Here is a 26,384-nt window from a genome sequence, read left to right on the forward strand (position 1 = left end):
AATAAATAATCCTAAAATTCACATGAAACTAGAAAAGGTCCAGAATTGCCAAAGCAATCCTGAGGGGGGAGAAAAAAACATAGCAGGAGCCATAACCCTCTCAGACTTCAGACAATATTACAAAGCTACAAAAATCAGAACAGTGTGGTATTGAAACAAAAACAAAAACATGCGTGAATGGAATAGACAACCCAGAAATAACCCCCTGCACTTATGGTCTATTAATCTTCTACAAAGGAGGCAAGAATATACAACGGGAAAAAGTCTCTACTGCAAGTGGTGTTGGGAAAGTTGGACAGCCACATGTAAATCAATGAAGTTAGAACACAGCCTCACACCATCCACAAAAATAAACTCAAAATGGCTTAAAGACTTAAACATAAGACATGACATCAAAAAACTCCTAGAAGAGACCATAGGCAATACATTCTCTGTAATAAATTGTACCAGTGTTTTCTCATATTAGTCTCCCAAGGTAATAGAAATAAAAACAAAAATAAACCAATGGGATTTAATCAAACTTACAAGCTTTTGCACAGAAAAGGATACCACAAACAAAATGAAAAGACAGAATGTGAAAAAATATTTGTAAATGATGTGATGGACAAGGACTTAATTTCCAAAGTATACAAGTATATAAGCAGCTCATACAATTCAACAACAGCAAAAACACATACAACCCAATCCAAAAATGGGCAGAAGACCTAAATAGACATTTCTCCAAAGAAGACCAATAGGCATATGAAAAGATGCTCAATATTGCTAATTACTAGAGGAATGCAAATCAAAACTCAGTGAGGTATCATCTCACACCAATCAGAATGCTCATCATTTAAAAAGTCTACAAATAACAAATGCTGGAGAGGGTATGGAGAAAAGAGAATCCTCTTACATTGTTGGTGGAAATGTAAGTTGGTAGAGTCACTATGGAAAACAGTATGTAGGTTCCTCAGAAAACTAAAAATAAAATTACCATTTGATCCAGCAATCCCACTCCTGGTCATATATCCAGACAAAATTATAATTCAAAAAGATACAAGCACCCCACTATGCTCACAGTAGCACTATTCACAATAGCCAAGACATGGGAGCAACCTAAATGTCCATTGACAGACGAATGGATAAAGAAGATGTGGAACATTGGTTCCCTGGCAGTCCAGGTCAATCTCTAACCACAGCAGAGGAGGGATGGACCACTGGTTCAGCTCCAGCATCTGCAGAGAGCAAGAAGATCTAGAGGAGGGGACTGCCCTTTGAATTTCTGGCTGGAAGGAACTACCAACCACATTTTATAAGATAAGGAAACCAAAGTATATGAGCAAAAATATCACATATAAAATTAGACAATTATTAAGACATAAAGATAATGTTTCCCTTTCTCTTATGTATTCCTTTAAGGAATCCCTAAGATCACAGAAACAACTTGCAGGTGGTAGTGTCTGCAATTGAACCCAGATCTGTCTGGCTTCAAAACCTGCCTCTAGACTCTCATTTTCTCAAAATGTGGCCTGGAACATGAGCATCACCTAAGGGTAGGGCCAGCTCTATAATATGTATGGCTCAGTACAAAATCAAAATGTGAGTCCTTTGTTCAAAAAGCAGGAAAAACATACCATGAGAGGTACTGAAGATAAAGTTTTTTCTTTCCTCCACAGCCCCTCAAATTGTTGTGGTGTTTTATATTTGCTATTTAATGTCATTCTAAGTATAGACATTTTAAGATTTTACATTTCCAGCATGGATTTCCCATTTATCCTTTTATCATGTAATGCCAGTTTTAAATGGAAAAGTAAATATAATTCATATGTGGAATCATACTATTTGTAATTGTACACACAAATGAATTTTGTTCTTCACAGAACAGTGGAAACACTGAATATATCAACTGTTATTCTACCTCTTAATAAGCACATATTCTATGAACAATCTGTACCTTCTCTTTCCTGATGAATAAGGAAGGAGTGAAAGGAAATGAAACTTTCCCTTTCTTTCTGCAGCATCATTTTTAGCATAAGTGGCTGGCTTAATGCAGAGAAGCAACATAAAAAGGTATGAAATGGTTCCTTGGTTATTCATGTGTCTTAGAACGTCATTTCCTTCTATCTGGTTCACAGCATACTCTGGTTCCAGGCCTGTCGGTGCTCCTAACCTCTCTAAGTCTTGACAAAACACATTCCCCTCTATTTGCTTTGAGACCTGCGGAACTCCCACCAGAATTCATACTCTTGGGTCATTCCCCATTGCAATACCCAATGGTGTCATAGCAAGAGACAGGGGACAAGCATATTCATACTGCACGGCATGCATCTCACACAGGCCACACTGGACCGTCCAGCTTTACCTTCAAAACACACGTTCAAATTGAAAATTATTAACAATTTCAAGAGGGTGACAGTAGACCGTGAAACCAAGCTGAGTTCCCTTCTGAGCACAGGGCCTTGTGAGACTACACAGGTTTCAGCCCATGGTGCTGGCTTTGGCACCATGGGAGCTTGCTAGAAACGCAGGTTCTCAGGCTTCCCCCAAACTTACTGACTCCATCTGTGCCTCAGTAGGACCCTCAGGTGGTCTGTGGGTGTGTGCAAATCTAGTCTAGAAGACTCTGTCTCTCTGGCTGCATGCTGACCTCATGGTCTGGCTAGGTAAGTGGAAATGTTTTCTCTGGTCAGCTCCATCCCTCTGTCTTCTCTCCTTTGGGCCAACCTGCAGCTTTCCCAGGATATTATCAACCTGATGGTCTGCTAGCTCTTCTGAAAACTTATGTATGAGGCTCTGCTGAAATCCCAGGTTTCATCTGCCTTCATCTAAGACCTGTGTACATTCATGAATCCCTGAGGCAAGAAAGAAACCACAAAATCATATTTCAGGGCCTGAGCCGAGGTGATGCTCTCCCAAAAGATGAGAATCCTGTTTTCCCCCATGTTTGCTATTTCATTCCATTTATTTCCCTACTTTTGCTAGTTTTAAATTTTCCCAGAGTGTATGAGGATTTACTATACTTCTCTTTTTACTTTTGCTTGAGACTTCCTCATGATCAAGTCAGAGAGATAGTAATAACCTTCCAGAAAATCTTAAAAAGAAGAAGAAAGGGAGAGAAGAGAGAGGAAAATGTAATTCTCTTTAACAGTGAAGGTGTTTCTAAAAATAATAATTTTTAAAAAAATAACTTGAATCAGAATTAGGAAGCTTTATCTTCTTGTTTCACTTTCAACCTCAGAAATAAAATAGAATCACTCTTCAGCTAAAATGGAATCACCCCTCGGCTTAGGAGCAGAGCTTCAGTGCACTTCTGTATTGTAAACCAATACGGGATTTTCTTGCACAACAGTAGCTCCTCGCCATCTGTGCGGGAGAGCAGTTTTTTTGTTTTTTTTTTTTTAAAGGAAAACACAAAAGGAGACACAAAAAGAGAAGAGAAAAAAAGAGAAGTTTTGAAAAGACACCCATTATTCCTTTGACAGGAATGGCCTCTGATCCCCCCAGAACTTCATAGTTAAGCCCACCAGAAAATATCCTCCAGTGGCCAAGCTGGTCAGAAGCCAATATTGGCTCAGTAGCTGCTCATAATCTTTCAGTATCTTTCTTACATCTAGACACCTGAATTAAAAAACCAAGCTTGAGTGTTCCCTGACCAGAACTGGAAAAGGCATACAGAAAGGTCGCACCCCCGCCCTAGGATTAGGAATGCGGAAGCAGCACAGAGGCAGTGACGGGGCAAGATCTGGATCCACAGACAGGGAGTGGGAGCAGCATTCCCTGGACTCCCGAAGGCCTTGAGCTTTTCAAAAGAGCCCTCCTCTCCTTCCCCTACCCCCAACCAAGGCTGGAGCAACAAAGAAACAGCTCCTTGGAGCTGGGTTTTCACCGTATATGTGTGCTATGAAGTATTTCCTTATACATTTTCCTGCTTGCACAATGGCCGCATTCTCTTTTAGATCACCACCTCGGGACATTTAGTAGCATGAGTGACAGGGACATTTTAAATTCATGGGCAACACAAAACCCCCTTTGTGGGCATTGGTTTCAGCTGCCGCCTCAGGTAACAAGAGTTGAGCTAAGTTTTCCTTCGTTTTCTTTCCTTATACACTGGTTCTCTGGCCAAGATGCCATCAAGTAGCCTGCTGACCCATAGACCAGGGGAGAGGAGGAGATGGAAAGCAAGTTAATTCACCAGATGGAGAGCTGGATATCTGGATCAGGAGACAACTGCACTTCCAAAGCCAGATCAAAGTCAAGTTTAAACAGTTAAGTCCTGCTTCAAAAGCTGTAGGCAGAGAAATACAAGTGGATCTGAGCTGGACTGGGGAACTCTCATTTTCCCTCCTCCATTTTTCCAGGATCTGGAGCTAGCAGGTTCTACAGTGGAAGTCCCCACTTTCTGCAGTACAGGCAGGCCCTCCAGTGCGTCAGACCTTGGTTCAAATCTTGTGATTGCCCTTGGGCAAGTTAACTTCTCTGAACCTCGATATCTTCATTCATAAGATGGGGACCATATCATCACCTATCTCATTGACTTTTTGGGAGGAATCGATGAAAAAATAGATGCAGTTGCTGAACAGACTATATAGAGCTTAATAACAAATAAACAACTAGTGGTAGTTGTTGTTTTAAAAGGGAAGGTACTGTAAATCCATGGCTAATTCATTTCAATGTATGACAAAAACTACTGTAATGATGTAAAGTAATTAGCCTCCAACTAATAAAAATAAATGGAAAAAAAAAAAAAAAAAGGGAAGGTACTGCCCAGAAGCATAGCCCCACATGTTTACAAAGGACAGAGTGGAAGGGTCATCATGAGCTGGTGAGGCCCTGAGTTACTCACTCTCCATGCAACTAACCCAAGGTCTGGGGGGGCAAGCTACAGGCCTGGGTCATCAGCAGGTGGATCCACACCACTGCCTTCATGAGCAACAGCTTCTCTTCCTTCTTGCATGATTTCCTGCTCCCTCTTCTACCCATGTCTCTCCCTTTTTCCTTCCCCAAAGGCTCCATCAGTTCCCTCTTTCCTGACAGAGTAGTTCATGGTGCTGAACCCATCTGCTTTCTAGAAACAATGGAGACAACAGAGCAGATGCTCTTAATCTCTTTGGAAACCCACATCCCACAATTATCCATTCCTCTTCCCTCTTCCCCCTTCATTGCCCTTCAGCCCTCAAACTCCTGTGAGAAAACATTCTAACTGGTTGAGGTTGAGTTAGAAGTTGCTAGGAGGTATAGCAATGAGAGAGAAAGAATTCCCCAGGGATCTCGGGCTTCTTTACTATGAAAGCAGGACTGGGTTTCCAAGTCCTACCACCACTGCATGATTTGTGGAAGAGGAGGAGGTAATGCCTCAAAAGAAATCAGAAAGGAAAAACAGACATTGGAGCTGGGATGACACAAGAAGAAAGAACTACTATAGCCACTGGGCAGAAAGAATAAAATCGGATGCATGTTTCTTTTCCATTCAAAAGTTTATTTATTAACTTATTCATGTATTCATCTTTGAGGGTCTAGACCACTGGCAAGGTAAGCTTAATCTGAATCTCAGGCTGTTTAGAAAGGGTCATATTGAAAAGTTCATGAAAATATTTTGTGGTAAATGAATAATATAGGATCCCCTCAAAAAGTAGAGTAGATCCCAAGTACTAATTGAATCTGTCCTCAAGGTTGACCACATCCTTGAGGGATGGCTATATAAGACCTAAGAAGGCATCACATTCAGAGGGCCCCTGGCATATGAACCAGTCCTCTAGTTCTCAACCTGGGGTGATTTTTGCCGCCCCCCCCCCCCCCCCATCCCAGAGATATGGAAGGCGGGGAAGTGCTGCTACTGGCATCTACTCAGTAGAGACCAGGACACTGCTACACATTCTGCAAGCCAGCTCTCCACAACAAAGAATGATTCTGCTCCAAACATCAATAGTGCCAAAGTTGAAAAATCCACAGCAGATAAACAAGAGGCGGGCCTTTCAGTCCAACAATCTTGATTCCTCCTTTTGAGTCTGAGAACTTTCTCTTCATAAGAGCTTTTTGGAGTTACAATCTAGTTTCCTCAACCAGGTGCTGACTCTTCAACTGAGGAAGTCAGTGGGTCCCGAAGCATCTTGACCCCATATCCTTCCTCTTTCCTCTCTCGTATCGTCAAAGTGCAGACATAGAACCAAGCTCATCCAATTCAAACTTTCTACAGGACTTTGAATGTTAAGCTAAATATTTCAATGTAAAAAACTAAGTTTTCTAGCAACCAGGCACGTCTGATGTGAAATTCCTGCTTCTAAGTCTCCCTCGAGGGGCTTCCCTGGTCGCTCAGATGGTAAAGAATCATCCAGCAATGCAGGAAACCTGGGCTCGATCCCTGGGTCAAGAAGATCCCCCGGAGGAGGAAATGGCAGCCTACTCCAGTATTCTTGCCTGGAGAATTCCATGGACAGAGGAGCCTAGTGAGCTAAAGTCCATGGGGTCACAAAGTCAAGACATGGCTGAGTGACTAACACTTTCACTTTTTCACACTTCAAGGCTCCTTTGAGCTGCCTCATCAGTTTTAAATCTAATTTCCCAGTTTCTCTTGGATCTTCTGAGCTGCACCATATTGTTTCAGTTAATTACCTTTTTGTTTCAATTAGCCAGTCAGTTTATTTTGCCTGCAACTAACTAAGAAAAGAAATTTTCAAATACTTTTATGACTTCCAAACTTTACACAAACATTCCAAGGATATCTCATCCAAGAAATACGGGACCCCAAAATATCGTGACATACAACCTGCCTCTCTGGGATCTGCCATTTGATCACTCAACTAACCAAGGATCAATGGGTATTGAATGACACTCATATGTTTTAAACAATGCCAGCCTAAGGAAAAGTCAAATAGAGAAGAGGGACTAATATTTATTGGGTGCCTATGTAGCCAGGTATATTGCTAAGGTCTTTATATCTAGAATCTTAGCCTTGTCACTATACTAGCTGTGGGTATTACTATCCCATTTTACATTCAAGAGAAATGAGAATTGGAGAGGTCAACTAACCTCCAGAAGACCACATACCTAGAGCTTCCCTGGTGGCTCAGTAGTAAGGAATCTGCCTGCCAATGCAGGAGACATGGGTTCAATCCATGATCTGTGAAGATCCCATAGGCTATGGAAATAAGCTGGTGCACCACAACTATTGAGCCTGTGCTTTACAGCTGGGAAACGACAATTACTGAGCCCATATGCCACAACTACTGAAGCCCACGTGCCCTAGAGCCCATCCATGGTCCACAACAAGAGAAGATATCTCAGCGAGAAGCCCACACATCGTAATTACAGAGTAGTCCCCGCTCAGCACAATTCAAGAAAAGTCCTTGCAGCAAAGAAGACCCAGGGCAGCCAAAAATAAAAGTAATAGATAAATAAGTAATTGTTTTAAAAGCCCATAGATCTAGGAGCCATTAGAGCTAGGACTAGAGTTCAAGTTCATGTGTCTCTCCATAGACTCGATTTTTTTTTTTAACCTCTCTACCAGAGTTGGCAAACGGTGGCCCCTAGGCCATATTTTGCCCACCATCACCTTTTTTTATAGGTTAAGTTTTATTCTAACAGCCACAACCATTCTTTGGCTTTATAATGGCAAAAAACCCTACTGTGTCACCTGCAGTTGATTTTCAGGACTGCCTGAAACAGCTCCCTTCCTCCTCCTGTTTATGCCTCTCCAGATCCCCCATGTCTGGTAAAGATCTAGGGGTGCCATGAGGACTTCTACCAGCACATCTCTCCCCTGTTACCCTGTGAGGAGTCAGATGTTCTGCCCTTAGATTCATTCTTAGTGCTTTCTAGAAATGCTTCTTGTATAACTGGTTTAAGATGTTGTGTAACTTGGGAATAATTCTATGTTAGCCAGGACCAGAGCTTCCAATCCACTGACTCCTCACTGGAAGGAGGACCCAGACAGAATGGTCTCAGGAGGCGGAAGGCCTGTCATTCAGCTCCTTGGTGAGAGGCTCTGGGCCAAATGGAGATGCTGAGTGGGAGGAACAAAAACGTGGCTACCACTCATGGGTTGAGGGGGGCGTAAGCACAAAGAGCAGACTCCACACAACTGCCAGGCACCTACCCCATCTTCCTCCTGTACCTGGCGCCACGGCCCAAGCACTTTCATTTTCAAAACATACAGATCTCCAAAGACATACAGACGGCCAGCAGGCCCAGGAAAAGATGCTCGGCACCGCTAATTATTAGAGAAATGGAAATCAAAACTAAACTGAGGTTATCACCTCATACCAGTCAGAATGGCCATCACTTAATAAGTCTACAAATACCAAATGCTGGAGAGGGTGTGGAAAGAAGGGAACGCTCTCACACCATTAGTGGGGATGTAAATCGGTGGAGCCACTATGGAGAACAGTATGGGGGCCTTGCTTAAAAAAAAAAACAAAACTAAAACTAGAGCTGCCATATGATTCAGCAATCTCACTCCTGGGCATATACCAGAGAAAACCATAATTCAAAATGACACATGTACCCCAAGGTTCATAGCAGCACTGTTCACAACAGTCAAGACATGGGAACAGTCTAAATGTCCATCAACAGATGAATGGATAATGAATATGTAAGGGACAACAAAATTAGAAATGGAAATGGAGAGATCATAACAGACAACACTGAAATACAAAGGATCATAAGAGACTACTACCAGCAGCTCTATGCCAATAAAATGGACAACTTGGAAGAAATGGACAAATTCTTAGAAGAGTATAACTTTCCAAAACTGAACCAGGAAGAAATAGATCTTAACAGACCCATCACAAGCATGGAAATCGAAACTGTAATCAGAAATCTTCCAGCAAACAAAAGCCCAGGACCAGATGGCTTCACAGCTGAATTCTACCAAAAATTTAGAGAAGAGCTAACACCTATCTTACTCAAACTCTTCCAGAAGAAGGTAAACTTCAAAACTTATTCTTTGAGGCCACCATCACCCTAATTCCAAAACCAGACAAAGATGCCACAAAAAAAGAAAACTACAGGCCAATATCACTGATGAACATAGACGCAAAAATCCTTAACAAAATTCTAGCAAACAGAATACAACAACATATTAAAAAGATCATATACATCATGATGAAGCGGGCTTTATCCCAAGAATGCAAGGGTTCTTTAATATCTGCAAATCAATCAGTGTAATACAACACATCAACAAATTGAAAGATAAAAACCATATGATTATCTCAATAGATGCAGAAAAAACCTTTGACAAAATTCAACATCCATTTATGATAAAAACTCTCCAGAAAGCAGGAATAGAAGGAACATACCTCAACATAATAAAAGCTATATATGAAAAACCCACAGCAAACATTATCCTCAATGGTGAAAAATTGAAAGCATTTCCCCTAAAGTCAGGAACAAGACAAGGGTGCCCACTCTCACCACTACTATTCAACATAGTTTTGGAAGTTTTGGCCACAGCAATCAGAGCAGAAAAAGAAATAAAGGAATCCAGATAGGAAAAGAAGTAAAACTCTCTCTGTTTGCAGATGACATGATCCTCTACAGAGAAAATCCTAAAGACTCTACCAGAAAATTACTAGAGCTAACCAATGAATATAGTAAAGTTGCAGGATATAAAATTAACACACAGAAATCCTTGCATTCCTATACAATAACAATGAGAAAACAGAAAGAGAAATTAAGGAAACAATTCCATTCACCATTGCAACAAAAAGAATAAAATACTTAGGAATAAATCTACCTAAAGAAACAAAAGACCTATACATAGAAAACTATAAAACACTGATGAAAGAAATCAAAGAGGACACAAACAGATGGAGAAATATACTGTGTTCATGGATTGGAAGAATCAATATTGTGAAAATGACATACTACCCAAAGCAATCTATAGATTCAATGCAATCCCTATCAAGCTACCAACAGTATTCTTCACAGAACTAGAACAAATAATTTCACAATTTGTATGGAAATACAAAAGACCTCAAATAGCCAAAGCAACCTTGAGAAAGAAGAGTGGAACTGGAGGAATCAACCTGCCTGACTTCAGGCTCTACTACAAAGCCACAGTCATCAAGACAGTATGGTACTGGCATAAAGACAGAAATATAGATCAATAGAACAAAACAGAAAGTCCAGAGATAAATCCACCTACCTACGGACACCTTATCTTCGACAAAGGAGGCAAGAATATACAATGGAAAAAAGACAACCTCTTTAACAAGTGGTGCTGGGAAAACTGGTCGACCACTTGTAAAAGCATGAAACTAGAACACTTTCTAACACCATACACAAAAATAAACTCAAAATGGATTAAAGATCTAAATGTAAGACCAGAAACTATAAAACTGCTAGAGGAGAACATAGGCAAAACACTCTCCGACATAAATCACAGCAGGATCCTCTATGACCCACCTCCCAGAATATTGGAAATAAAAGCAAAAATAAACAAATGGGACCTAATGAAACTTAAAAGCTTTTGCACAACAAAGGAAACTATAAGCAAGGTGAAAAGACAGCCTTCAGAATGGGAGAAAATAATAGCAAACGAAGCAACAGACAAAGGATTAATCTCAAAAATATACAAGCAACTCCTGCAGCTCAATTCCAGAAAAATAAATGACCCAATCAAAAACTGGGCCAAAGAACTCAACAGACATTTCTCCAAAGAAGACACACAGATGGCTAACAAACACATGAAAAGATGCTCAACATCACTCATTATCAGAGAAATGCAAATCAAAATCACAAGGAGGTACCATTACACGCCAGTCGGAATAGCTGCTATCCAGAAGTCTACAAGCAATAAATGCTGGAGAGGGTGTGGAGAAAAGGGAACCCTCTTACATTGTTGGTGGGAATGCAAACTAGTACAGCCACTATGGAGAACAGTGTGGAGATTCCTTAAAAAACTGGAAATAGAACTGCCATATGACCCAGCAATCCCACTGCTGGGCATACACACCGAGGAAACCAGAACTGAAAGAGACACGTGTACCCCAGTGTTCATTGCGGCACTAAGTTTATAGTAGCCAGGACATGGAAGCAACCTAGATGCCCATCAGCAGACGAATGGATAAGAAAGCTGTGGTACATATACACCATGGGATATTACTCATCCATTAAAAAAAATACATTTGAATCAGTTCTAATGAGATGGATGAAACTGGAGCCCATTATACAGAGTGAAGTAAGCCAGAAAGATAAACACCAATACAGTATACTAATGCATATATATGGAATTTATAAAGATGGTAATGATAACCCTCTATGCAAGACAGAAAAAGAGACACAGATGTATACAACAGACTTTTGGACTCTATGGGAGAAGGCGAGGGTGGGATGATCTGAGAGAATAGCATCGAAACATGTATATTATCAAGTATGAAACAGATCACCAGTCCAGGTTGGATACATGAGACAAGTGTTTCAGGCTGGTGCACTGGGATGACCCAGAGGAATGGGATGGGGAGGGAAGTGGGAGGGGGGTTCAGGATGGGGAACACATGTGGATCCATGGCTGATTCATGTCAATGTATGGCAAAAACCACTACAATATTATAAAGTAATTAGCCTCCAACTAATAAAAATAAATAAAAAAAAGAATATGTGAGATTTATATATATATACACATATGTATATGTGTATATGTATATATAAAATGGAATATTTCTCAGCCATAAAAAGAATGAAATAATGCCATTTGAAGCAACATGGATGGACCCAGATATGATTACCTTAAGAGAATGAAGTCAGAGAGAGAAAGATAAATGTCATATCACTTATACATAATCTAAAAAAAATGATACAAATGCACTTATTTACAAAACAGAAATAGACTCACACACATAGAACAATATTATCGTTACCAAAGGGGATAGTGGTGGACAGGGGATGGTGATAAATGAAGCATTTGGGATTTACATATACACACTACTATATATGAGCTTCCCAGGTGGCACTAGTGGTAAAGAACCTGGCTGCCAATGCAGGAGACATAAAAGATACGGGTTCAATCCCTGGGTCAGGAAGATCCCTTAAAGGAAGGCATGGCAACTCACTCCTCCTGGAGAATCCCATGGAGAGAGGAGCCTGGAAGGCCTGGAGGGCTTCAGTCCACAGGATCAAAAGAGTCAGACATGACCAAAGTGACTTAGCACATACAAGAATTCTGAAGGCCTTGAGCACTTAAGTTGCTATTTTTCAAACAGATGGAAAAACAACCACACTTCTTATCAGAATGAGATGAACATATACACACTACTGTATGTAAAAGATGTAAACAGCAAAGACCTACTGTAAAGCACAGGGAATTATACTCAATATTGTGTAACAATCTACAATGGAAAATAATCTGGAAAAGTGTGTGTGTGTGTGTGTGTGTGTGTGTGTGTGTGTGTGTATCTGAATCACTTTGCTGTTTACTTGGAGCTAACAACACTGTAAATTAACTATACTTCAGTTTTTTAAAAAAGACACAGAGGTAGGCCGTGGTTGTTTGCGTTTCCTCTACATGGACTATGGAGACCTCTAAAGATATCCTTCTTTAGGTGAAGCTGCCCTGAGTCTTTCAATGATGCCTGGGCTCCTGTAGAAAATCATCCCACCTCACTGGCAAGATAAGCCTGGCCTGGGCACCCTTCCAGCCCCATTCCTGGACACTTTCCTGCTCACACCCTTTAGTGCAGCCACCTCAGGATATTTTGGTTTCCCCCTCATGGTCCTATCTGCTGTTCTTGCTGGAAATGTCCTTCCTTCTACGGAATCCAGCTGGCCCTCTGCACATGTTTCCTCATGCCTTCTCCCAGCCTGTTTGTTTCAGGGCCACTTGGACACCCTTACCCTCCCGGGCAGAGTCTATCCTGCTCTTTCCTGCTGCACAATAAGCATTTCCCCTCTTGGCTGACTTTTCCCTTGGACTATATCTCCTTACAACAGCAGGGACTGGCACTAATCCCTGTATCTAGTGTTCAGTGAGTGGCATCTAGTGTAGGTAGTAGCCAGACAGCCCAGTATTTCAGCTTTCTGTTTAGTGAAACAGGCACAAACACACACACAAACACATACCCGTTTTGTGCGTTCAGTCTTATTCTTATGGCACAATATTACTTCCATGCATAAGCAGGGCTGAAAAATTAGCCATAATATAGACTGTAATTAAAAAAAAATGTTGTTTTGTTCTCTGAATGATTAGAGGATTCCCTCTGATGTCTGGTGGCTCAGGCTTCCTGCTCATATTTAAAAGTAGGCTCTGGAAAGAGCTGAGAGCGTGACTGAGGCATATCCACAGCAGTTCCCCTGCAGAGAGACACAGATGGGCTATTTTCCTAAAGAACGTCCACTCTCAGAATGGGTCTTAGTTTAGGTTCCCCTAAAGCAGACCCAGGGACAAGGAGCTGAGTACAGTAAATTAATTTCAAAGTGATCACAGGAACATTCAAAAAATTAAGATCATGGCATCCAATTTCATCATTCCATGGCAAATAGATGGGGGAAAAGTAGAAGCAGTGACAAATCTTATTTTCTTGGGCTCCAAAAGCACTGCAGATGGTGACTATAGTCTCAAAATTAAAAGACACTTGTTTCTTGGAAAAAACACTATGACAAATTTAGACAATGTATTAAAAAGCAGAGACATCACTTAGCCAACAAAGGTCCATTTAATCAAAGCTATGGTTTTTCCAGTAGTCATGTATGGATGTGAGAGTTGGACCATAAAGAAGGCTGAGCACTGAAGAATTGATGCTTTTGAACTGTGGAGCTGGAGAAGACTCTTGAAAGTGCTTTGGACAGCAAGGAGATCAAACCAGTTAACTGAAAGGAAATCAACCCTGAATATTCATTGGAAGGACTGATGCTGAAGCTGAAGCTCCAGTACTTTGGCCACCTGATGCAAAGAGCTGACTCATTGGAAAAGACCCTGATGCTGGGAAAGACTGAGGGCAGGAGGAGAAGGGGGGTGACAGAAGATGAGATGGTTGGATTGCATCACTGACTCAATGGACATGAGTTTGAGCAAACTCCAGGAGACAGTGAAGCACAGGGAAGCCTGGTGTGCTGCAGTTCATGGGGTCACAGTTGGACAACACTGAGTGACTGAGCAACAAGGCAGAGAAGTGAGACAGGAGAAGAAGAGTGAGCAAACTCCACTCCACTCCACTCCAGTTTGCTCCAGGGTGAGCAAACTCAGTGCTCTGCAAAACTTGAGTCCCTATGGGTCCTGCAGATCAGGGTTGTCTACCCAGTGAAAGAACCAGGCAACTGGGCTCTTTATCCACCAAATGCAAGGACATCAGTTCCGGCATTTCTGGCTGGGATGTGCAGGCTGAGAAGTGCATTCTCCCCAAGAGAGTTGCAGGCATTTGCAGGAACCCATCTTCATGCAGAGAAGTGAACGTTGGGAAATAACAGGGTCTGCCAGGGTTTGCCTGGGGCTCTGTAGGTCTTCTCCTAGGCTGTCCTGGGCTGAGTGTTCCCCTCTCCAACCTGAGGTTAGCAGACCAGCTGCCATTCTGGGATCTGAGTGAGGGAAGGGACTGGGGTCTGACTATTTCGTGTTAGCTTTCACTTGGCCATCCCGTTTTCAGTATGGGAACTCCTTGACTGTGCTCTTGCTCCAGAGTCCCCCTTGGTTCACACTCTCTAGAACAATGCTGTCCAACAGAAACATACTGGGAACCATGGAAATCACCTTAAATTTTCTCTCAGCATATTAAAAAAATGTTTTAAAAAGAGGAAAATGAATTTAATCATATGCTTTCTTATGTAACCTAACATATCAAAAGCACTATTGTTTCAATGTGGAATCAATATATTTTTTTAAATATCAAAAGGTTATTTCACATTTTTTATTGTGCTAAGTCTTCAAATCCGGTGTGTATTTCACATGTATAGCACATCTTGATTCAGAAGACCCACATTTCAAGCGCTCAGAAAACCACAATGTGCTGAGTGGCCACTGTGTCTCGCCGCACAGCTCTTTAGATGAACCTTCAATCCTGTGCAAAGGTGGGGAAGCGACCCTCGCCTGTAGGACATTGAGAAGGGAGCTGGGGGTCTAACAGCTTCTCAAAAACATTTTCAACCTGTTTTTCCCCCATTTTAGAGAGACCTGGTGTCACGGATTTCTGAGCATTTCTGGGACCTGTGGTGCAAAGTGAATTGAGGACTCCCTTCCCACTGCAGTCCCCATAGGATTTCACTTCTTTGAGTTGGCTACGTCACTTCCCACTCATCTACTGGCTTTCCATCTTGCCTTCTTTCCTGTGGTTTCTTCTACTCTCTGTTCTGATGCATCTGTGCTTTGAAGTAAAGTTCACTGTTATTTTTAATGGAGTCTTTCAAGAAAACCAAGATAAATATATGCGTCCAGGCCACCACCTCTAACTAAAACGTATTCAAATTTATTGGAAATTTAGGTGTTGCTTTCTTTAAAAAAGAAAAAAAAAAACTTAGTCTATACATTTTTTATTGTGTGTCTGGTATTTTTGGTTTAAACCACCTGACGACCCTATGTATGTAATAACTACTCCCTAAAGGAATGAATGGATGGATGAAGAAATATACACAAAATTAGCTTAATGTTGAGAGGTCATGCAATCCAGCTGAAACCAGTGCCATATAGTGAGACCCTCTGGGTCATCCTGTAGCGAGTCGTTCCTCCTCCCATTCACTGCCCAGCTCAGTTACCTACATGGCTCTTATGTGCTGAGCTAAGAAATACCTTGCGGTTACAACATACTTACAGAAATAACTAAAAATGTGTAATGACACTTGGCAGCCCACCAAATGAAAGGGAAGCCCATGAGTCAGTGGTTTTCATCTCCTTTCGACCTTGCTGCCCATTCTCTGCTAGAGCTGACCACTTCCTTGTAATGTTTACGCTGCCTTTAGCTTTCTCAAATGAGGGGATTTCTCAACTCTGCCTTTCCTAAAATTTGCCCACATTTCTTCTTTTGAACAGAACTTAATTTTTCTTGGGGTTTTTCTAGAATCTTAAAAAAACAAAACCCAAACCCCTCTAACGGAAAGTAACATCAGAAGCCAGTTGTTACTTGTAATCCATACGGGTTGGTGGCCTCAGGGCCCTTTTCCGGTTTAGTTGTAGGTATTAATTCATCATCCTAGCATTCAAAACTAAGTGAAAAGTAATTTAAATATGCATTAGAATCACTTATAAAAATGCCAGAGAGGGGTTCTGTTCATAATATTCTTAAATTCATTCTTTTTGCATAAATGGAAGCTTTGGGGGTCAAGGAATTTTCGGATTCAGAGGCCCCCATTGAGTTGGCTTCTTTTGTTGAAACAGAAGATAGTTCAATTACACACCACACACATGGTAAACAGTAATGAAAAAGGAAGTTGTAGAGGCAGATGCACCAGTTATCAGTACACAGGAAATTTCCACAGAAGAGACAAGGAAGTAGACTTGGGGACTGAGGTATCATTGAAGAAAATAATCTTGCTCTTAGAAAGATTATAATGAAACAACTGATAAATACGCAAACTAAATTAAACTGGAAGTTCTTCAAAGTTCTTCCAAAAACTTACAAGTTTCTGGTTTCAGCAAGATCTAGCACATGTTGCCCCAACCCCTACCCAGAGTCCCATATTTTATTTCCCCAGCACACATTTCCAGCTCTGCATATTTGAGTATAACAAAGAAAATGGGATATTTCCCTGCTAAAACTTTTGTATTAAATTAGTGTTTCCTGATGAAATATTTTTCTTATAAAAAACATCCTATATGCATAGGTTTCTATAGTTCTCAAAACATTTCAGAATGTCTTACATCAATTCATATTCACACCACTATCTCTACTTCATATGTGCAGAAAAAGGATTCCTACTGGGCATCTTACCTATTGATCATTTTGCTTCTTTATCACCCCATTTATACAAAGGGCTAGAGGTGGAACAGGATTCCCACCCCTGATAAAGTGCAGACTCAGGACTAGAGGCCAGGCCTCCTAACATCTAGCCTGGTGCCCTGTCTGCTGAAGCTCTTAATCACCCAGATTTTCAACTCTGTGCCCAGAGATGGTCTCCAAAATAAACTCGATCAGAAGCGTAGAGTCTGACGAGTCGACCTGGGATTTTTCACAGTGATGATAAAGGGCTGTGAGGTTTCTGCACTTAATTCCAATGTGTGGGGGGATTGTGCTCATAACACCAAGCAATTCACAGACACCAGCTGGGTGTTCTACAATTCAATTCAATTCTGACACTATGTACCTAGAGACAGCATGAGATACCACAGGATAAGGGCTCAGTCCCACAAGACTATCCTCCTCTCAGATGCCAATCAGAAGTCCAAGTTGCTACCTGTGCTTCTGAGCCACTGGTTCTCAATTGGAGGTCCCACCATCCCCTCCTTGGGTCTGATTCATTTGCTAGAAAGGCTCACAGGACTTAGGAAATCAATCTTATTTACTTATTAGATGCCAGTTTATAATAGAAGGTATCAAAGGACACAAATCAACAACCAGAGAAAATGACACAAGGGTGAGGTCGCAAACAGAGGAGCCTCCGTCCTTGCAGAGTCTGGGGTCTGGCACAGTGGCATATAGAGGTATCTGGTTCAGCAACCTAGAAGCTCTCTGAACCTACTCCTTTCAGGTTTTTATGGAGGCTTCACTACATAGACGTCATAGATCAAATCATTGGTCATAGGTGACTGATTCAATCTCCAGTCCCTCTGCCCTCCTCAGAAATCAGGGGGTTGGACTGAAAGATCTAACCCTCGAGTCAGTTGATTCCTCTTCTTCCAGTGTCCCAGCCTTAGGTGCTTTCCAAAAGTTAACATAAGCCCAGTTGTGGTGGGAAGGGATTTGTTATAACAGATTTCAGGAACTGAGAACAAGAGACCAATATAAAAATAATGGTCCCATTACTCTTGTTGCTTGGGAAATTGCAAGGATTCGGGCAGCTGTGAGCCAGGAACCATGGATGAAGAGCAAATATATATGAGAAAGATATTTTGGTCATCAGAATCACCAAATACACACACACACACACACACAATATTGCAAGCTAAGAAAGACAGTCTCTCTTCTTATTCTTCCTCTCCTTTCCCCCTTTCCCACTAGAACAATGCAGCCCTAAAGCCAGTCAGTGAGGCGGAGAAAGTTGAGGACCAGTTCTAGAAGAGGTGGTGGTGGCCCAGAGCAGGGTGGCTGGCAAGAACTCAGTGAGTCAGGCCTCCTTTGGGAGAGTGAGGTTGTATCAGGGCCGAGGTAGGCAAGGGGGCCCTCGTGGAAGAGGCGCCCATGCTGGGTATGGGACTCCCAGCACAGTGACGGGAGCACTGCCATGCCACGATGGCCTAGCATAGACGCAGAGTCCAAACAGGCTGAGAGGGTCAGTGGGGAGAGCGGAGGCGGATCCTTCCTCCACTCGTCCAGGTCCTCGTCTGAGAAACCTTCTGCACTAAAGGACAGATTATCAAGAGAAAAATGGGGCTTCCCTGGTGCCTCAGTGGTGAAGGATCTGTCTGTATGTAGGAGCCATGAGTTTGATTCCTGGCCCAGGAAGATGCACATACTCCAGAACAACCAAGTCCCTGTGCCACAACTATCGAGCCTGTGCTCCAGAGCCCGGGAGGCGTAACTACTAGGCCCACACGCCACAACTCCCGAAGGCCGAGCACCCTAGAGCCCATGCTCGGCCACAAGAGAAGCCCCCACGATGAGAAGCCAAGCAGCGCAACTAGGGAGCAGCCCCTGCGAGCTGCAACTAGAGAAAAGCCCATGCAGCAACAAAGACCCAGTACAGCCAAAAGAAAATAAATCAAATTTTAAAAAATAAAATTTAGGCCAAAGACTGTGTACTATGATGGTATATTTGGTCAATATAAACCACAAGTCCTTAGATTTACATGGCATCTTTTTGAACGTTGCTGCTGCAATGAGAAGCCCGTGCAGCAACGAAGACCCAGCACAGCCAAAGTAAATTAATAAAATTATTTTTAAAAATTCATAGGACAATGTATGGCAAAAACCACTACAATATTGCAAAGTAATTAGCCTCCAACTAATAAAAATAAATGGGGAAAAAAAAGAAAAGAACAAGCAAGAAAAAAAATTCATAGGAGACAGATTAACAGGAGAAATCACATAAAAGTTTAATAACATGTACACACGGGAGAGAGCCAGAGGAACTCAGTAACTCACCAAAATGGCTGAAACCCTCATCTTAAATGCCATTTTCAGCTAAGGACAAAAGAGGATGTTGAGGGTTTGGGATTTTAGCGGGAAGGAAAGTAATGCACATGAACATGGAAAAGCAAGTGTTTGGTAAACAAATGTTTTCTGGGTCTTGCAGAGACCATGAGACACAGTGAGGAATTTTAACAGACTTTACTTGGACCCTCCCTGTGTAACACACACAGCTCATACTATAGTTATCTGTGACGAGAGTTCCTTTCCTGGAACAGGTTCTCTACCTACTTTCTTTTAGGCAAATAAGGGAGAGGTCAAAGTTTCTTTCTGAGTCTTTTGGGCCTTGATTGTTTTTAGTTTCAAATAATCTACATAGCAGAGAGACACTCTGAGACGGCAAGTTTTGTTCCCCTATAATCAATAAATATACAAATAAATATAGGTGAAAATGTGTGTAAATATATATAATATTTTATTTATTTATTTTTATATTTGTGTGTGTGTCTGTGTGTGATTCAGTCATGTCCAACTCCTTGTGACTCCATGGACTATAGCCCACCAGGCTCCTCTGTCCATGGAATTCTCCAGGCAAGAATACTGAAGTGGGTTGCCATTCCCTTCTCCAGGGGATCGTCTCAACCTAGGGATTGACCCAGGTCTCCCACATTGCAGGTAGATTCTTGACTGTCTGAACCATCAAGGAAGCCCATTTTCAGACAAAGTTATGGAATATATATACATAAAAATTTATATAGGTATATACATATATCCGGCTAAGACAGCCTTTAATAGCAATCAACACAGTCTAGATCTTATACTCTTGAAATCATCCTCTACTTCCTGAGAAAATGGTTGATTGCAGAACTGAGGAAAAGAATTTAGAGGATGAAATTTGAATCAGAAAGCAAGGAAATAAAAGGGACATATCAAAAGAACACAGAAGCTAGCTTCAACATGGAGATATATCATCATTATAATGGATGATAACTTCTTGAATAAAATATAAAACCATGAAACCTAAGGAATATAAATAGACAGATACACTGAAAGTTTAATGAAGAATGGGATATTTACACAGAAACTTCCCAACAGAATATATATTAATGACAGCAAGAAAAGAGTAATTTCCTAGTGGAAACAGAGGCAGACATTACCTTAATCAAGTGATCAAAATTAATATCATTGGTAACAGAGAAAACTGAAGTTGTATATTCCTGATTGGATGCAATGAGAATAAAACAGCACGTGAGAAATTCCTGTCAAAGATGCATAAACTAAATTTTGTATCAGAAGGATCCAGATTGAGTGATGTCTATAAAACAATAGGCCTAGATACATGCACCTAAATGTCCATCAACAGACAAATGGATAAAGAACTTGTGATCCATATACACAATGGAATATTACTCAGCCATAAGAAAGAATGAAATAAGGCCATTTGCAGCAACATGGATGGACCTTCTTAGATTATCTTACTAAGTGAAGGAAGCTAGAGAGAGAAAGACAAATATATGATATCACTTTAGGCAGAATCTAAAAAAATGATACAAATGAATTTATTTTCAAAACACAAATAGACTCATAGACATAGAAAACAAATTTGTGATTACCAAAGGGGAAAGGAAGGAGAGAGGGTTAAATTAGGAGCCTGGGATTAACAGATACACACTACTATATATAAATTGGATAAATAACAAAACAGTGAGGACCTACTACATAGCACAGGGAGCTATATTCAATATGTTGTAAAAATCTATTGGAAAAGAATCCTGAAAAGAATATATATAATATATATTATACAAGAATATATATATATAAAACTGAATCACTTTGCTGTATACCTGAAACTAACACAACATTTTATTATTTTTTTTTTACAGACCCCTTTGACTTTATTTTTTTTTTCCATTTATTTTTATTAGTTGGAGGCTAATTACTTTACATCATTGCAGTGGTTTTTGTCATACATTGAAATGAATTAGCCATGGATTTACATGTATTCCCCATCCCGGTCCCCCCTCCCACCTCTCTCTCCGCCCTGTCCCTCTGGGTCTTCCCAGTGCACCAAGTCCGAGCACTTGTCTCATGCATCCAACCTGGGCTGGTGATCTGTTTCACCCTAGATAATATACATGTTTCGATGCTGTTCTCTTGAAACATCCCACCCTCGCCTCCTCCCAGAGTCCACAAGTCTGTTCTATACATCTGAGTCTCTTTTTCTGTTTTGCATATAGGGTTATCGTTACCATCTTTCTAAATTCCATATATATGTAACACAACATTTTAAATCAACTCTGCTTCAATTTTTTTCTAAATGGGTCTCAAGAAGATGAAAGAGACTGATAACTAAATGCAACAAAGGGTTCTGAAGTGGATTCTTTTGCTATAATGTACTCAAGAAGCTAAATAACACTTCAGTGGGGCCTGGAGTTGTAATGTAACAATTTTGATCTGCAGCTTTTCATGAATGTATTGTGCTTTTGTAAAAGGATGTCTTTGTTTTTAAGAAATATCTACTGACACAATGGTGAAGGAGAAGGATACTGTACCACATAGTCAGCTTAGCATCATATGGTTCAAGAGAAAAAAATTCTTTGTATATTTCTTTCAGTTTCTGTGAGTATGAGATTGTTTAAAATAAAATTCATTTTAGACCAAAATTAGTTGTTAGTGTTAATAAGAACAACAGCAACAGAAGAAAGAAAATACTATATCACATCCAGAGATGCAACACAATGATGACAGGAAAATGTTAAGCTGTAAGATTCCCACAGGGATGTGCCTTTCCTAGCAAACAGAACACCCTTTCCAGTAAGTTACCCACTCAGGTGGAACAAGGTAAAGTTACGCCCATTCCAAACAACACAATCCAGAAGCTTTTCTTATTCCATAACCACAGACAAGCCCCAGAGAGACTATACAAAAGCAAGTTCCAGGAAAAAGAAAAGGTCACATTCCCCCTCCTAATATTACCAAGAAGGTGATTTGACTTAATTGTTTTACAAATTCCACATTTTAATTGGTAAAATTAGTCTTCTTTAATTCAAAGAAAAATGGCATCCCAATGAAAATGTCATCTGAAGCAGGAAAAAGTTTCTTCCAGCATAGTTTTAGAAAACAGAGAAAAATGACAGACACAGACACAATGACTAGTATGTACTTCATGTGCTCCTTTGAATCTTTTTATGCGCCATCTTCCAACAGGTGTAACCCTAGCATACGATTGTTTTCTGAGTGTAAAACACAGATTACAGACAGCCTTTGAAGCTGACTGACCAAGTTCTAGACCTGGCCTCTGCCACTCAATCTGACTCTGTGTTATTTTCTAAACTGCTGTAAGCCTCAGTTTCCTTCGGTATCAAATAGGGATAATATTCTCCCTTATCTTAGGATTTATGAGAGGAGTAAAGATAACAAATGTAAAACACTTAGCTTGATATATTGAACATTTCATGTATTTGGTAAATAACATTAAATTATAAGCACTTTTCAATTTTTAAATCATCATCATCATTACAATTATTGTTGGCTGATATTAAAGAGATATTCACCTTACCTACCTCCTGAGAAATCGGTATGCAGGTCAAGAAGCAACAGTCAGAAGCAGACATGAAACAACTGACTGGTTCAAAATTGGGGATGGAGTACATCAAGGCTGTATATTGTCCCCCTGCTTATTTAACTTCTATGCAGAGCACATCATGAGAAACGCTGGACTGGATGAAGCACAAGCTGGAATCAAGATTGCCATGGGAGAAATATCAATAACCTCAGACATGCAGATGATACCACTCTAATGGCAAAAGTGAAGAAGAACTAAACAGCCTCTTGATGAGGGTGAAAGAGAAGAGTGAAAAAGCTGGCTTAAAACTCAACATTAAAGAGACTAAGATCATAGCATATAGCCACATAACTTCATGGCAAATAGAAGAGGGAAAAGTGGAAGCAGTAACAGATTTTCTTTTCTTGGGCTCCAAAATCACAGCAGATGGTGACTGAAGTCATCAGATTAAAAGACTTGCTCCCTGGAAGGAAAGCTATGACAAACCTAGACAGCATATTAAAAAGCAGAGACATCACTTTGCTGACATAGGTCTGTATAGTCAAAGCTATAGTTTTTCCAGTAGTTACGTATGGATGTGAGAATTGGACTATAAAGAAGGCTGAGTGCTGAAGAACTTATGCTTTTGAATTGTGGTATTAATATCTTTTAAATAAAATATTAATAAATACTTTTAATAAAAAACATTAATATCTTTCTCAGGGGTTGGTGTGGCAGAATCCACTATCTGTCCAGCAGAATAAGTTTTCTTTGCTTCCTGAGCACACAGCTGGATATTTCCCTACATCCCTGCAGTTAGATATGTTCTGTAACTGCGTTCTAGTAAGTAGAATGTGAGTGGAAGCGGTGTGTGCCACCGGTGCTCCCTGAGACTGCAATACACCATCTCGACAGTGTAGTTTGAGATAATATTTTGAAAATGACAAAGCCAACATTTGGTGAAGTCCGACAAGTCTGCATAGAGCAAAACCTTCTTCCCCTGACGACCAGAAACCCCATTCTGGGCTGTAAATGAATGAGAAGTGAAATTTTACTGTGTTTAAGTTATTACCCATTCTTGTTTATCTTTGTTACAGGAGCCAGTGTTACCCTAATATGAATTTCTTGGGCACAGTTCCAAAAGAAAACAATGAAGAGCTCTGAAACATTTTGAACCTCTCCTCTAAATTCTGGGAAAAGAAACAACAAAAAGGATATTTCTTCTTTGGCAGTCCAGAAACTATATGCTCTCTCTGGAGCAGGTTTCTGAAGTGGTTTACTTACAATGCTAAGCTGTGCTTAAGTGATTTTGAAAGTTCTTTGAGCAATTTTCAAAAGGTTGGTGGAGAAGTGATGAAGTGGTGGTATCACAGAACAAGGTCAGATCCTAACTCTGCCATTATTTGGAGTTTCAGTGTCCTAGAGCTATCTGCCTCACAGGACTGAGGTCAAGAAACAGGGAGGTCAGGTATACACAATGCATAATAAAGAGTCTGGTCTGGAGTATGGCATTTAATACACACGTGCTTGTCTAGTTTCACCCCTAAATGTCACATTTTCTGAAGCATGTTTCAGCAGCAATCATCCCATGATGTATCCTCTTAACTATACCTCAAAAAAAGACTCATGGTCAAAAAATACTGAGACTGGTCAGAACTGTGACAAGCTGTTGCAGTGCTCCCATTAGTACTGGAAATTAGAGAAGAGGCCCTGCAGTTAACTTCTTTCATTTTTCTTTGAACCAAGTAACTATAAAGTCAGCTTTCCCATAACACAACTATTAATACCCTGTTAATGCCCAGCTAATGTTCTGCAGGACAAACTGCAAGAAATGGGCACAGTGCTTGGCACATGGGGAACAATCAACAAACGTCTACCCAATGTGAAAAGGTTGTAGACCACTGAAGTGACTTACGGAAGGAATAAGGGAGCTCCCTGCCTTCTGACCCTCCTCAGTGAAACAGCTACAGGAGTCTATAGCATATGGGGTGCAAGCAACTTTGAGGGGCTGGGAGAAGGAATATATGCAGGTGTTTCACCACCATCAGAGGACAACTGCCTGGACCACAATGCAAGAGCCAGATGAGGATCAGAAAGGGGATCCTGACCAGAGCCTGGCGGGGGATCGAAACTTGCCCACATAAATGTGTCCATTCATCCTGAGGCACGAGATGCTGAAAAATCAGGCCATGCATGGGTTGGGTTTTCTCAGCTCCCAAGTCTGAGCAAATGTAAGAAGATGAAAGGGGTTAAAGAAGTTTCCTCTGGGTTCCTCAGCAGGAACTGGCACCCGCCTGCCTTGAAACAACCACGGAACAGAGATCAGGTTTTCTGTACGCAGCTGTGGATACTCAGACTAGTACAGCTCATCCCCAACAGGCAGCAAAGACAAATACATAAGAAAGATGAAGATGGACATGAGCAAGCAGAAGACATACCTAGAGAAACAGCACTGCTGTAGGAGGAAGATTATATCTTAAATATGAAAACAGTTAAAAGTGCTTAGATTCAAGTTTAGTACACAAAGCACTCTGTCCTCTAAGAAATAATTTCAGAACAAACAAAATCAGTAAACAAGCGGAAGGACATTGGTGAGTCCAAACTGGAGAAAACACAACAACACACCCCACCCAGGCCTGCACAACGTCCCCACCTTCCGACCCGAATGCACTTCCTTTCTTCTGGTTTCTCTGGCTGAAACATGGGTTCCTTAACAGAGGTCAGCCCTGCCACTTGTGGCTAGATTTCTCAGCTACACAATGGTGCTGCTCCAGAAACTGGCTCCATCTTGCTGCTGCGACATCAATTTTTCTCTCTTCACTGCCTATGCCATAATAGTCCCCCGATTCATAAAAGAAAGATTCTCCATTCACTTCCTCATGTCACTGCCCCATTTCTCTGCTGTCCTTCCCACTAAAACTGCCCACTTTTCTACACAAATATTCCAAAATTGGTACTTGGTTCTGTAAAGTGTGTTTGTGGGTGTCTTCAATAGCTGGTTTATTTGTTTTTGTTTTTTTTTTTATTCATAGTTGTTAAATTTAAATAGCAGAAGTTACCTACCAGGGTATGATTAGGTTTCAGTACTAAGAAATATAACAACCTTTTTATTTGAAGTGCCAATAATAATAATAGAAAAAATGCTTAATCCCTTATTCACTTCTCTCTTAAATCAACACCAGTCAAGCTTTCATCACCACCCCTGCAGCCAAACAGTTTTCATCAGCTCCACCAGTGACTTCCATATCAGCAAATCCAACGGTCCCTTCTCCAATTCAACCTACTTCATCTCAGCTGCCCCTGACCAAACTGAGCACTCCCTCCCTCTGGAGGCACTGTCTTCACTGGGCTTTAGGTCATCCATCTCTCTCAGCCCTCCTCACATCGCACAGACTGCCTTCTCTCCGCCGCCTTTGCTTTTTCATTCTCCTTTTCCAGCCTTAAATCTCTTCTTGTCTATACAGCACTCATTCCTTAGGTAACCTCATTCAGTATCATGATTTTTTTTTAAGTTTTACTGAGGTATAATCAACAACACTGTAAGATATTTCAAGTGTACATTGTGGTGACTTGATTGATATACCTGTACACTGTGAAAAGATTCCCTCCATTGAGTTAATTAGCACACCTATCACTTCACATATTTACTTTTGTGTGTGAGGACATTTAACTTCTGCTCTTAGCAAATCTCAGTTACACAATATGGTGTTATCAAATAT

At 40.9% G+C, this 26,384-nt stretch overlaps 1 protein-coding gene across 2 annotated transcripts in view; it reads right to left on the bottom strand.

Annotated features, from left to right (window-relative positions):
* GCNT1 (glucosaminyl (N-acetyl) transferase 1) overlaps window positions 1–26,384 on the bottom strand; it is a 201,947-nt gene that overhangs the window by 63,261 nt on the left and 112,302 nt on the right. The gene's annotated exons all lie outside the window — the stretch shown is intronic.

The sequence above is a fragment of the Odocoileus virginianus genome, chromosome 18, assembly GCF_023699985.2.
Source record: "Odocoileus virginianus isolate 20LAN1187 ecotype Illinois chromosome 18, Ovbor_1.2, whole genome shotgun sequence".
Taxonomy (NCBI): domain Eukaryota; kingdom Metazoa; phylum Chordata; class Mammalia; order Artiodactyla; family Cervidae; genus Odocoileus; species Odocoileus virginianus.